We start from the raw sequence: 14,400 nt of genomic DNA, 5'->3' as shown, positions 1-14,400 counted from the left end.
CTGGCTAACAGTTTCCTTATTTTGGAGCTGAAAGGTGTGTGAACCAGTAATTGGGTTCAGATGTTGAAATTCATGCATTTTTTAACCCATTTCGACTTTTTCTCCCCCATTTTTGCTTCTTTTAGCTACTTTAAACTATTTTTTGCTGCTTTTTACCCATTTAGCTATTTTTTTCCCTTGTTTCCACTTATGCCAATTTTTTAAATTTTTTTGCTTCGTTTAACGTATTTTAGCTGCTTCTTTTGTCTGCTTTTCAACTATTTTTTGACAATTTTTGGAACCTCTAGCCACATTTTCCAACTTTTGTCAAGTTTTTTGCCGATTCTGGCCCATTTTGGCTACTTTGTTTTACAAGTTTTCACCTATTTTTTCTGCATTATGCCAATTTTTGCCACTTTTTAAAAATTTTCACCACATTTTACCAACATTTCCTCTTCTTTGCCCATTTTTGCCCAAATTTGCCACTTCATTTTCCCAGTTTAACCAACTTTTGCTGCCTTTTAGCCAATACTAGCTACTTTTTGCCCTTGTTTTCCAATTTTGCCAATTTTTAAACATTTTTTGCTTCTTTTAACCTATTTTGGCTGCTTCCTTTGTCTACCTTTCAACTTTTTTGACAATTTTTGGAACCTCTAGCCACATTTTCCAACTTTTGTCAAGTTTTTTGCCGATTCTGGCCCATTTTTGCTACTTTGTTTTATAAGTTTTTACCTATTTTTTCTGCATTATGCCAATTTTTGCCACTTTTTGAAAATTTTTACCTCATTTTACAACTTTTCCTCTTCTTTGCCCATTTTTGCCCAAATTTGCCACTTCATTTCCCAATTTAACCAATTTTTGCTGCCTTTAGCCCTTTTTGCCCTTGTTTTCCATTTCTACAAATTTTTAACCAATATTTGCTGCTTTTAACCCACTTCAGCTACTTCATTTGGCTGCTTCAACCACTTTTGCCACTTTTCAGAATCTTTAGCCATATTAAACTACTTTTGCCACATCCTTGTTTTATCATCTTAACCAATTTTTGCTGCATTTTGCCCATTTTTGCCACTATTTGAATGTTTTTCACCATATTTTACCAACTTTTCCACTTCTTTGCCCCTTTTTGCCCAAATTTGCTACTTCATTTTCCCAGTTTAACCAATTTTTGCTACTTTTAGCCCATGTTAGCTACTTCCTTTGGCTACTGTTCAACTATTTCACCAATTAAGCCACATTTAACCAAATTTTGCCACTTCTGTGCTGTTATTGGCCCATTTTTGCTGCTTCGTTAAGTTGTATCATTTTTAACCAATTTTTGCTGCATTTTTCCATTTTTGCCACTCTTTGGATCACTTTCACCACATTTTCCTAACTTTTGCCACTTCTTCCACTTTAACCCAATTTTTCTGCTTTTTGACCAATTTTGCAAATTCTTTCTGACTCTTTTCACCCATTTTTGTCTCCTTTTCTCTCTCTGGATCATCTTTCCTTGGTTAGATCTGTAAATGTACCACCTGGGCTTGTCTTCTCATCGCTTAGCTCATCCAGTTGACTAATAACTTTTGTCATTCAAATTAACTGAGTTAAAAATAAAGCATGAAGGTAGCAACCGAGACATCAACTACTATGCAGCAGCAGGAATCTTTTCTTGCCCACCAGGGTGCAGCACCATGAGTGTGTGGCTTCACGTAAAAGCTTTAATTTTTTTTTTTTTTTCTCCATGAAATCACGTTTAAGATTTGCATCTAAAAGTTTCTGTTAGATCATGACTACAGATGTCAGGTGTGTGGTCTCGTGGTCTGGCTAGTATTATCAGTAGTGTTGTGGTATGTGCGGTAGTAGGCATAATGTATATTTTTATCATCTTTTTGGGTTGTTGGTATTCTCTATGGAGACTAAAAAAAGAACTTGTTAAAGAGCTTCTGAGACTTACTGAAGTCAAATTTCCACCTTGTTGTGCAGCGGGCTGCTAATATTCTTTTAATTTACATTTCCTTTTGTTAGTACTTTGAATTGTGACTAAACTTACATCTTCCTTTTGAATCCTTAAAGAACAAAGCTATAAAGATTTGCATCCTGACACAATATCATATACTTAGCAAACGCACACAGGAGTATTTCATCTTTTAGATTGGTCAGTAAACTTCAAGTAGATATGGTTAGAGACAGAGAGAGTGTATAAATGCCTCTTCTTTTGTTGTGTGAGTGTACACACCAACATCATGCCCACTCAGTCATCACCACAGTTTGGCCACCCAAGTAGTTAATATACTCTGTATCCACCACCCCAGACCATAAAGTCACACTCATTTGCTTAAGTAGTTGATTTGAATGTGACTGAGCCTATGGGCTTCTGATCAAAGTGACTGCATTTCTCTTTGGGGTCACTGACTTTGTCTGTAAAATCACCAGCATTGAATGGTATGCCAGCTAGTGTCAGCAGAAGCATTATGCAGTTTCCTCCAACGTATTGTCACAGTAAATCTTTAAAATGGCTAAACAAATATAGACAAGATCAATATCTACAGACATCTATCCATCCACTCTATACCGCTTATCCCATTTAGGGTTGCAGGGGGGCTGGAGCCTATCCCAGCTGTCACTGGACGAGAGGCAGGGTACATCCTGGATTGCCAGTCAATCACAGGGCTGACTTAAAGAGACAGACAACCAGGCAAGCCAACACTCACACCTATGGGCATTTTAGAGTGATCAGTTAACCTAATGAGCATGTCTTTGGTACTGGGAGGAAGCTGGAGTACCCGGAGAGAACCTACGTGAGCACCAGGGAGAACATGCAAACTCCACACAGAAAGACCTTGGCCGGGAAGCAAACCAGGAACCGTCTTGCTATGAGACAACGGCAGTAACGTCTGCAGCACCATGCAGCCCCCAAACATTGATTGCTTTATGTTATTGCTTTGTTAGCTGGCTAGTCATTGAGTCTGCAAAAGCAACCAGAAATGAGATCTTCAGGACTGCTTCATGCATGTTTTTCATACATCTGTTGGCCTTATAGATTATTTTGAAAGGTTGAAGGGACTTCTTTACTAGAAAATCCCTTTTTTACTTCAGATGAGAGTGTGGCTCAGTAGAGAGAGTGGGATGTCTTTCAACTAGATCATCAGGGATTCAAGCCCCGGCTCTTGCAGTCATTTATCCTCAATAGGATTAGTCCACACTGATGGCTGCTACACAGCAGTCTTTACCATTCATAAATGGGTGTGAATAAAGTAATGTGACCTGTGGTGTGAAAAAAAAGCACTTTGAGGAGAAATGTGCTATACAAGCTCAAGTCTATTTACCGTTAAAATAAACTGATCCAACATTCATGTCAAAGTTTGCTGCATGTTCATGTGGACGTGTGTTGATTCTAAAACCTTTTACTTGACACTGACCACCTGAAACAGGCCCTTTTCTCCTACTTTAGGCATCTTCTGATTGCTTGTATACCCTCCATAGATTTCAGGGTCGTTTTTCAGACATTTTTGTTTTGTTTGAGCCAGCTCTTCATGTGTTAAATGTTGTGTTGTGGCAGGAGCAGATCTCTGCAGGTGGGCGGCAGCTATGTGGAGATGTAGCACACAGCTGACCACATCCTGCCCCATAAAGTACAAACAAAGAGCTACACCCGTCACACTTACTGTTTATAGCTGTTTCATTTCAGGGTAATTGACTCAAAGGTTTGACATGTGATTACTTTTGTATGGACAGGTTTTGATTCCAAAGGTTTTGGATGAAAAATATGCTTTAGCTTCAATAATCTATGCTGACAAGACATTTGTTGTAGCAGCAGTGAACGAGCAGGGATTTCCTTTTTTAATAGCATTCAAAAGTGAGGATAGATTCACTTTAATTTCAAGTCATGCCTTAAAAGGTCAAACCCCTCACATATTTAAAAAGTGAAGACTTTATGCTCAAGGGGGGTTATTTCATTTAATTTCATTATAAAATATTTTCAATTTTCTACAAAAATGTTCACTAAAGAAGCAAAACTTGTGCTTTCTAGCCAAAAGTAACTAAAACAAATAAAGGTTATGTTACTGAAGAGTTGGTCCCTTATGTAGTTTTAAGACTGGATTAGACTACTTGGTGGAGCAGACACTCATATGCAGAGGCAGCAGTCCTCAACAAACACACTGGTTGCAGGTATGAATCCCAGTGTAATGTCATGTTTGGTACAGGACTTTTACCACCCCTCTCTCCATATTTCCCCTCTTTCTTCAGCAGTCCTATCAAAAATAAAGGCTAAAAGCTGCCTCATAAAATGCATTGTGGGAAACCCACCAGCTCACCTGACACACCAGATGGGCTATTTTATATAACCATTGCATGGGAATATTTCATATTTATAACTACACAGACACAGACAAAATGAGGTAGTAGGCATGTGCAGCTCCAGTAGTAACCTGAGCTCGACAGTCATATGTAACCTGAGCTCGACAATCAAATGTAACCTGAGGCTGACAGTAATACTTAACCTGAGCTTGACAGTAAAATGTAACCTGAGCTTGACAGCAAAATGTAACCTGAGCTTGACAGCAAAATGTAACCTGAGCTTGACAACAAGATGTAACCTGAGATTGACAGCAAGAGGTAACCTGAGCTCAACAGCAAGACGTACCCTGAGCTCGACAGTAGGACCTAACCTGAGCTTGACAGTAAGATGTAACCTGAGCTTGACAGTATGACAAAACCTGAGCTTGACAGTAAGATGTAACCTGAACTCAACAGCAAGACGTAACCTGAGCTCATCAGTAAGATGTAACCTGAGCTCAACAGTAAAATGTAACCTGAACTCAACAGTAAGATTTAACCGTAGCTCATCAGTAAGAGGTACCCTGAGGTCAACAGTAAAATGTAACCTGAGCTCAACAGTAAGATGTAACCTGAGCTTGACAGTAACACCTGACCTGAGCTTGATAGTAAGACGCTGACATAGTTAATGAAAAGTGAAGCTTGTCAGTGGATAAAACTAATGCCAAGCTCATTTGGGAGAAGTGAAAAATGTTTTTCCAATATGGGAGGTTTTTAATGTAGTTCCTTTGCTCTTATTTTAATAAAGAAAAGTGAACTTAACCCTGATATTAACTCAATATAAGTTAGCCAAACCCAATTCGTTTTCCCTCCAGGAATAAGTCATTATACCAGTAAATGATCATTTTTCAGGACCAAACTTGTAGCATTGCTGGATAGGACAAGATTATAGTTGCATAAGCTGACATTTTTCCATCATAAAAGCCAAAAAAAATCATCATGTAGTCAAAGTGAAAACAAAACTCAAATTACCATCTCGGTTGCATTGTGCTTGCAGTAAAAACATAATCTATGTTCCACTGGTTTGGTATATATTTAATTCTCATGAATAGAACATGTATAGTCAATAGATTCCCATTTCAGACAGCTCTAAACATCATGTAAAAGTGATTGCAATATTTCAAAAAGCAGGATATTAATTTTTAGTAAGAGTAATCGAAAGCAAATATTGGACAGCTCTGTTGGAGAAGCTTCTTTATTTTGATGAAAAGATGTTTGTGAAGGAAAAAATTGCACTGACCAGGCCTGGACTGTGTGATTGTGTGCATATTTGTGTATAAGTGTCGTTTGTGTGTATTCCTCTCTTCCTGTGGGCGGTTGCCTGCTGCGCTGCTTTTCTGTCACCCTGTGGTTTTGTTATTTTCAGCATGAAACCGGATGTGATTCAGACTACATGGTAGATTGTGTAATTGAATGGACCAACCACATACACACACTTGTATGTATGTTAGCACACACACTATGTCAAAGGCTGAAATCTCACACACACAGCGCTGCAGCTCCGTACGCCCACACACTGAGAGTTTCTGGGAACAGCGCTGGGTTCCCCCCGTTTACAGAGGCATCCGAGGGTGAGCGAGCGGACGATGGAGCACCCCCAGCAGCAGACAGACTCACGCTTCTTGGTTTCACTATTGGTCTATAACATCAGTTGTTGACCTAGCTGAAGCCGAGATCGGAAAAAAGGATAAAACACATAACTGTAGGGCTGTGTGAAAAAACAGGACGGTTGAAAGTGGGGAAAACACAGAGAGGTGCAACTGAAACCCATAATGAAGGTCACTCTCTGCAAAAAATTACAAACTTAAACATGCAGATCGAGTTTATTTCAGAAATGTAAGGAAGGGTGAGATCAGGGTTTTGATTACCAAAATGAATAGACACACTTTAGAATAAGGTACAAAGAAATTTTCATAGTTACATGGTAACGATTGAGTAAATAACTGCTATTTAATTGCAGTAAATATGCCTGACTGCATTTTATGAGGTACAAAAGCAATAAAATATTAAAAATGTCATATACATAGACTTATACTGGTATGCTTACCCTGTAAGTGATCCCACCTTACAAGTCAAAGCTAGAATTGTCATCAGTATCAGCGCCAGCCAGATAACATTTGCTTCTTGGTTCTAGTCCAGTCAGCTTTTACTGCTAAATAAAACAAAATTCTGAAATACTGCCAATGCTGCACCAATCCATTGTAGCGGGCAATTGTGGCAAAGAAGAAGCTGGGTTGAAAGGCTCTCAATGTACCAGTTGATCTGCATTCCAACCCTCACCTATGGTCACTCTCTGTGAAAGGTGAGAGTATGGAAGTTGTGGAGAAGATCACCTATCTTGGCGGTGTAATCCATCGATCCGCTGAGATAAACCACAGACTTGGCCTTGATGTAACTTGAGCCCGACAGTAAGATGTAACCTGAACTTGACAGTAACACCTAACCTGTGCTCAACAGTAAGATGTAACCTGAATTCAACAGTAAAACGTAACCTGAGCTTGACAGTAAGACGTAACCTGAACTTGATAGTAACACCTAACCTGTGCTCGACAGCAAGATGTAATCTGAGCTCGACAGCAAGATGTAACCTGAGCTTGACAGTAAAATGTAACCTGAGCTCGACAGTAAGATGAAACCTGAGCTTGACAGCAAGACATAACCTGAGCTTGACAGTAAGACGTAACCTGAGTTTGACCTTGCAAATGGGGCGATGTGTTCACCGGGTATGGTGGTGTGGTGCTCCCAGTATCTGAGCATGTGGATGAAAGTCAAAATCTTGGTTCTTGATCCTCCAGGTCTTACTGTACCCCTGTGAGGCCTGGACTCAGCTGGACTCCTTTGTGACAACCTTTCTTTGGCGTGACAAGAACAAGTTTTCTTTCCAAAAGACCTTTGTATAGAGTACTTAATAACCGTTTTAGCATTGTTTAAGTCAAAATTTGCTAATCTAATTTTAGCATCCTCAGAGCAGACAAGGCCTTGTGGTACCCTGGGAGATCTTTGATGCCCCCCAAGGGGATCCCAGACCCCAGGTTGGAAACCAATGACCTAGAACACAGATGCAAGATGGCACCATCTGATGGCACATTATAAACCTCTCTGTCATGCTTTGGATTCAAGATATAAGAAAGCAGCTGGGCAAAATGCATTTCATAGCACTGATTGTACATTGTGCTTTAAATTTATATAACGAATAATCAGAACTAGATCAAACTGGGATACTTGCCATAGAACTACAAGCCGTTTGTAATTTATTTGTTCTGTAGTTTATTGAAAGTTAGACACTCGTTTGATACCTGCTAACTATTGTTTCTGTGTACCTTTAGAGTTTTCCCATACATAGAGAGTGTTTCTGTAATGTGTCTTAAAATAGAATTATTAAAGGGACTTTTCACTGAGTTATACGAATTGTCATTCAGGAAGAAGTTAAAGATTGTTTGTCTGATTAGAATGTAAAGAAGTGTATGACTAAAAGGGCTGGGAACTTTCCGTCATGCTGACCACACTTCAGTATACATGATGTGACGTTTTGAGGATGTGTACGTCACATCATGTGACTACTGACTGCTAGCAGCCTCTTGATTCTGGGAAGACTCAGGACTAGAAAAACTGACGAATTTGTGGTCTTGCGTCATGAAGAGTCCAGGGTAACACTGTGTACTGTAGAAGAATACCAAGGCGTGCACAGACAGGATGCCCTGCTTCCTCCCTGCATGGGTTCCAGCACAAGAGGGTCTCATAACAGCATGCTAAGATTTGCACCTGCACTGTCAGAAAACGTGCAATCTGTATTTTAATCCTTGTAAAATAGGAGTCAAGTAAATGATGATGGAAAATGTTATCTAGGGAGTAATGGAATGCAACACAAGGCTACTATTTTTACGAACTCTATGGTGAAGTAATATCAGAATGAAAGATGTGAGCACATGAAGGTGGTGCAGGATGCTTTACATTCCACACATATTAGATTGAATGGTAACTGTTGGCAATATTTCCTCAGCTATATTACCTCAAACTTCTTTTATAGAAAGAATTTCAGTCATTCAGCTGCTGGAGTGTAAATGGATTTTGTCTTTTTATGGGCAGGAATGAAGTGCAGTTTGATATAAACTGTATAGAGAGTTAGAGTTTAACAGGGCTGCACAATAAATCACAATTTTATAGTTCTTGCAAAATAAGAGCTTTTGCAATAAACACATAGCTTAGTTGGATTTTATCAAAATAAATAAGAATATATTCCACACAGACAAGCATTGCTTTGTCTCTAAGACTGTCAATATTGCACATTTTTATGCTGTTTTCATGCATTGCAGTCAGGTCAAACTTTAAGTTAGTTATTTGTAGTGAGTGCAAAAAAAAAAAAAAAAAAAAATGTAATAGAAATGCTTGATTTATCTTGGATTCATGAGAAATGTGGCGCAAACAGCTTTAGTTACAACCAAAATGTATCCAAAACTAATCTTTCATATAATTATCTCAATACTTAGAAAATATTACCATGTGATAGATGTCCCTTAGTCCATACACAGGAGACTCATTAGCACATATTTTGTTAACTATTATTTATCAAGTACCAAGACACTGTGCCAACAAGACAAATTCACACACTGATTCATTTAGGCTAAAGATGCCCATCTAAATGTTGGAATGTACGTAGATATCAACACTAATTTTGTGAGCCATATTTTAGAAATAGTGCATAAAAATGTGGCAAAAACGAAATTAAATGTTGATTTTTCTTCAGGGATTGTTCACAGGCATTACTGAGCATTGCAGTATTTTCTCAGAGTGTGAACCTTAGGCTGTAAGTCTAAAAGGGTTATATTTAAGCTATTGTTTCAAATGTTTTTGCTGTTTTTTTTGCATTTTGTAAGAACTTTTTGTACAGTTTCATATTGCAGAAAGAAAACATATCTTAACGCCATTTGTTCCAGTGTGAGTCAGCTGTAATTTTTTTGTAAAATAGCAAAAGATAAAGCAGAATGAAACACAACTATATATTCTGCAAGCCTGTGTAAGTGGAATTTTCACCAGCATGGACCACGCTGTCAACAAGAATAGAATTTGACAACACTAAAAATAGCAGACATTGGAACAATTTATTTGAGAAAGTGATGTTAAAGTTTTGCTGACCTTGGTTTGGGGAAGCTAAGGAGTCGGTTATAGCTCTCGGCATGATGAATCCCCCTTAAGGGGGGCTCAGACCATACAAATTTAGCCAGATTTTAACCCAACTGCAATGTCACAGCTCATCCTTAAACCCCAGGCCACACTGGAAGCAATCACTTGCAGTGTGACATAATTAACGATGCGTCCAAGATGCCCTGCGATTAACAAGACCAGCATGTCAGACTTTTTCTTGCATTGCCATCTAGTTTGACACCCTGACGCCTACCAACAGGAGAGCATTTGCTCCTCATCTTTGCACCATTATTTACAAGAATCCTTACTTATTTTACCACTGGAGAACTTAAGTATGCATTTTGCATACCTCAGTTCTATTTAAAGGTGAGCTAGTCGATATTGCCGTCCTATTGATAGGTCCATAACTGTCAAACATAATTCATAATCAATTCTATTTTGTTGTTTTCTTCTTCTACAAGCAAAAGACCGCAACAATCAAAGCAGCATAAACATGGACAAAATCCAATAACAGGACTGCAGTTTCTGGTAGCTGTTGGTTTTGTAGCAGTCTTTGAAGTAACATCTGTTATTTCCATGGAAAGGATAAAGTTAAAAATCTAATGATTTCTCTGGATTTGAAAATTCAGAACGTACTGTTTTTGAGGTAATGCACATATATTAAAGAAAATGTATAGCACGTTTGGTTATTTTCAAAAATTGATGTTGCAATTTCAGTGAGGAAAATATTGCCTTATTGTATCTAAAAGAAAAATAAACTTTCACTAATTTGCCTTTATTTTCTCATTTTTTGCATCACTGCTAATAATCAGTGTTTGGATAGGAGTGACATGCATCCTATTCTGTTTGTTTCAGGGATTGTGCTTCAGAAAGCTGCTGAATTTTGTCCTGGTGGAACAGGTAAACACTCCAGGTCTGGAACGACCTTGATTAGATCTGGTTTTCCAGTTGTAATGGAATGTTTTCCATAGGAAAAGTCTGCACAATGAAAGGCATTGTTTACCTTACATAAATAACATGTTAGAGGTATTCTGGTTCACACAGTCAACATTTCCTCTCACCCAGCAGCTCAGTGTTTCTGTTCCAGTCTGTACTTCACAATATTGTAATGATATCATTAAACCAAACAGTGAAGAAAATCACTGTACTTTTCTATTTACACAAGCTGCTTAAACTTGTAAAGTACAGGTGGGAGATAACAGGCATGAATGATCATAGATTTACATCTGATATAATCTCTAATCCCACATCATATGATCATGTTAGTCACAGGTATAATCTCATAGATTATTCAGGCTTTTCACTGAATGTAATATCATGTTCCTGGAAAAGCTATTTATACAATCAGCTCAACAATATGTGACATTGTTATTTGACCTGCAGAAAGTATTCCAGACATTTCCTCAGGACAGCCCCGCTAACAGGATTTACTCTGCTGATACCGAGGCCGTGGAAACAATGTGCAGGAGTCCTGGACATGACTGCAGAAATACAAGGGGGTGATTTAGTAGAATCATGAATAACATGATGCAAAAATAACATCATGTATTTACAGTTTTGAAAATAATTTAGCACTGGTATGAAAGTTACCAAATCTTACATTTAAGTTTTACCACAGAATTTAAAGCTGTTGCAAAATGAATGTCCATGAAATTAAGGAAGTTCTAAGTTATGCTAGAAAAGTAGAAGCCAACAAATAATCTATTTAATTACCATCACTTTTGTGTGATAAATGGTGTTTGTAAAGTTTCCCAAAAAAACAAAAAACAAAAAACAAACAAACAAAAAAAAAACCCACAAAAGATTGCCCATTGGTAGTGGATTATTAAGGAGAAGAACTTCTTTATTGATCCCTCCGTGCAGATATTTGGTTTTACATGCTATTACTAAGCATGCTTCACACATACTGTATTCTGAAATTCATGCACCTGCACAAGCAGAATCATATAATGCAATAAAGTCATACCAGTAAGCTGCTGCACACAAGCAGGTTCATTAGCAGTTGTAGGTGCTGCGCTTGCTCAAAAGTACTTCTGCTGCAAGCCTTTCCTCTGAAACTACTTAGGCCCACACTGACCCAACTGAAGGACCCTCCTTTCTGATATGATATAATAATCTAAGTGCATGCATCGGCTATGTCAGTACTAACTACTTTCTATCATTTGCCCATGCCAAGCTCATTAGCGTCCAAAACAGTGCAGCAAACAATTTTTCAACAAGTAATTGGTGGGGTCAGTTGTATCTTTTCCATTTTTTTTTTCAATATTCCAACTTTATTAAGGTTTTAGCTTGGCTGCACAGAGGCCACATTACCATAACTTTTAGTCATTGGCCAACCTATAAATTTAACATTATTTAAACCCCCCCCCCCATACCAATGATTCCCAAAGTAGGAGCAGAAGTGATGAATGGGGGGCTCAGCAAGGCTAAATGAAAACAAAATGCACCACTCTGCACAGCAAGAGCACTACAAATTTAGTGAGACAACTTCCATGGAAATATAAGGCTAACGATGGAGTCGAAATGAGGCACTCGGCGTGCACAGCTCCATTAGTTCTGCCTTAGTTAATAAACAGTGGGACTTGTTGGTGTATAAAACTAATGCTGGCTGGAAGAAGAGAAAAAATTTAGAGAAGCTTTCAGTTTTAATAAAGTTCTGACAAGACTGCTTTTACTCTATAGCTGAGCTAAACGCGACACAGGCTGCAGCCATTGCTATCAGCTTGCTGGACAGCTAAACCCCGCCCTTAGCTACTCAAATGATGCTGATTGGTCAAGTCCATTCTCGGTCCTGGCACAGTTGCTTCAGATTTGATCTTTGCAAGATGGATTTGCCTGACAGACATAGAATCTAGACAATCCATCTGCTATACAAGAATACATGAATCTACACCAGAGGTCACAAGAAAGAAAATATGACTGGTCATATTTTGCAGTTGGCTTCATCAGTACTACAACAATTGGTATTGGAGAGTGCCAGACTCCCCCCTTTTGTCACATCCTAGTGAGATGCATATTTATATTGGTTTTTGCATTGGTGTATATGATGAGGGGAGGCTGCACAGTGGCGCAGGGGTTAGCACTGTTCTGGAGTTTGCATGTTCTCCTTGTGCAGGCATGGGTTCCCTGGGTACTCCGGCTTCCTCACACCACCAAAGACATGCTCATTAGGTTAACTGGTGACTCTTAATTGGCTGTAGGTGAGAGTGTCAGAGTGCCTGGTTGTCCGTCTCTATTATAAGTCAGCCCTGCAATTGACTGGCAACCAGACCAGTCCCCGCCTCTCGCCTAATGCCAGCTGGGATAGGCTCCTGCTCCCCTGTGACCCCTAACAGGATAAGCAGTATAGAAGATAGAGAGATATATGATGAGGGGTGGGGCTTGAAAATGCTCCTTCACCTGCTGAAGTGGTAGAATAAGTTTGGATACTACTGCCTTTTACCAGTTTAAAAAGAGGTGGTTGAGGTATAAAAAAAATACAGGTTCAAGTCCAGCCTGCATGTCTCTTTTTCTGCATGTCTCTCCACCACGCTCTCATCCTTGTTACTGATTCCATCCATGGTCCTTCTCTGTCAATAAAGGCATAAAAGCCTAAAGATATGTCTTTAAAATCTTGCTTGAATTTAGGATGGACCAAGTTTTTCTAACTTTAATGGGTCACCCCATGTGACAGGGCCCAGAAAGTCCCTCTTTAGCCCACCTTTATCAGTGGCCTTGCTCAGCAGTGCTCAGGAGTGCTCAGGAACTCTCTAGCTACTGGAGCAAAAACCTTATTTGCATGCCTGCAAATATTGAAGTTTTGAAACTCATGCTGCAGGAAGTCCATCTCCATTTACCATTAAGTATTACTGATGCATTTCCTGCACTTTCACAGAATGAAATGCAACTCTAAGTTATTGTAGGGACCTCTAAAGCAGGTATTCTCAACCTTTTCAGCCTGCGACCCCCAAAATAAAGGTGCCAGAGACAGAGGACCCCCACTGTACCTGAAGGTGGTTGAACACAGCCATGCACAAGAATAGTCATGTGCAGACAAGGCCGTCCATAAGGGGGATAAAGGGTAGTGCTTTCTGGGGCCCGGCCATGAAGCCACTGTCTCTGTTATCAAAGCTAAAATTGTGGGATTTTTGTGCCGTAGTATATAGTCATCTTAAAAATTTATATCCTTTTTTTTAAATCAGAAATAAAATGGGTAAAAAATATGACAAGAAATGGAGGAAAAGGTGGTAAAATGGGATTTTAAAAGCAGCAGAAATCGATTCAAATTGGAAAAAAATCAATAAAATTGGTAAAAAATAGTGAAAAATAGGCAAAAGTGGGTTGGAGTGGAAAAAATGGGCATAAAAAGTGGTTAAAAACGTACAAGGTGTCAATATTGGCTTAAAAGTGGCAGAAATTGGCATGACAAATGATGAAATGTGGTCAAACTGGCAAAAATTAGCATAAAATGTGGTGAAACTGGGTTAAGAGTGACTATAATGGGACAAAAGAGGCGATATTAGGTGGGTAAAGTGGTGGAAAGGGTTTAAAAGTGACAAAAATATCTTCAAAGTGGAAAAAATGCGCAGAAAAAGCTTTATAAGTTGATAACAAAGTGACAGAAATGGGAGTAATGTAGCAAAAATGTATTAAAACAGGCAAAATCTGGCAAGAAAAAGTGATGAAAACAGGTAAAATGTGCCAAATTTGGTGTTAAGTGGTAGAGAAAGGGTAAAAAGAAGCAAAAATGGGCTCAACTGTGCAAGAAATATTCTTAGTTTCTTAAAGGCATCTGACCCCCTCCCAGTGTCTCATGACCCCCAAGGGGGTCCCAACCCCAACGTTGAGAACCACTGCTCTCAAGGATCTCCTGAGGTGTCCTTTGCCTTAAACGCACGTCACTCTGCTTGGTGCCACAGCAGCACTGCTGGTTTTGGTGACTTTGACAGCAGATGGAGCCACAGTGTAGGGACCATTATTTTA

The 14,400-nt window shown here is 39.0% G+C and overlaps 1 protein-coding gene across 1 annotated transcript in view; it reads left to right on the top strand.

The window, feature by feature from the left end:
* hdac7a (histone deacetylase 7a) overlaps positions 1 to 14,400 on the top strand; it is a 120,794-nt gene that overhangs the window by 25,415 nt on the left and 80,979 nt on the right. The gene's annotated exons all lie outside the window — the stretch shown is intronic.

The sequence above is a fragment of the Cheilinus undulatus genome, linkage group 11 (assembly GCF_018320785.1).
Source record: "Cheilinus undulatus linkage group 11, ASM1832078v1, whole genome shotgun sequence".
Lineage (NCBI taxonomy): Eukaryota > Metazoa > Chordata > Actinopteri > Labriformes > Labridae > Cheilinus > Cheilinus undulatus.
The sequence above is the reverse complement of the archived record's forward strand: the minus strand, read 5'-3'. Positions and strand labels throughout refer to the sequence as shown.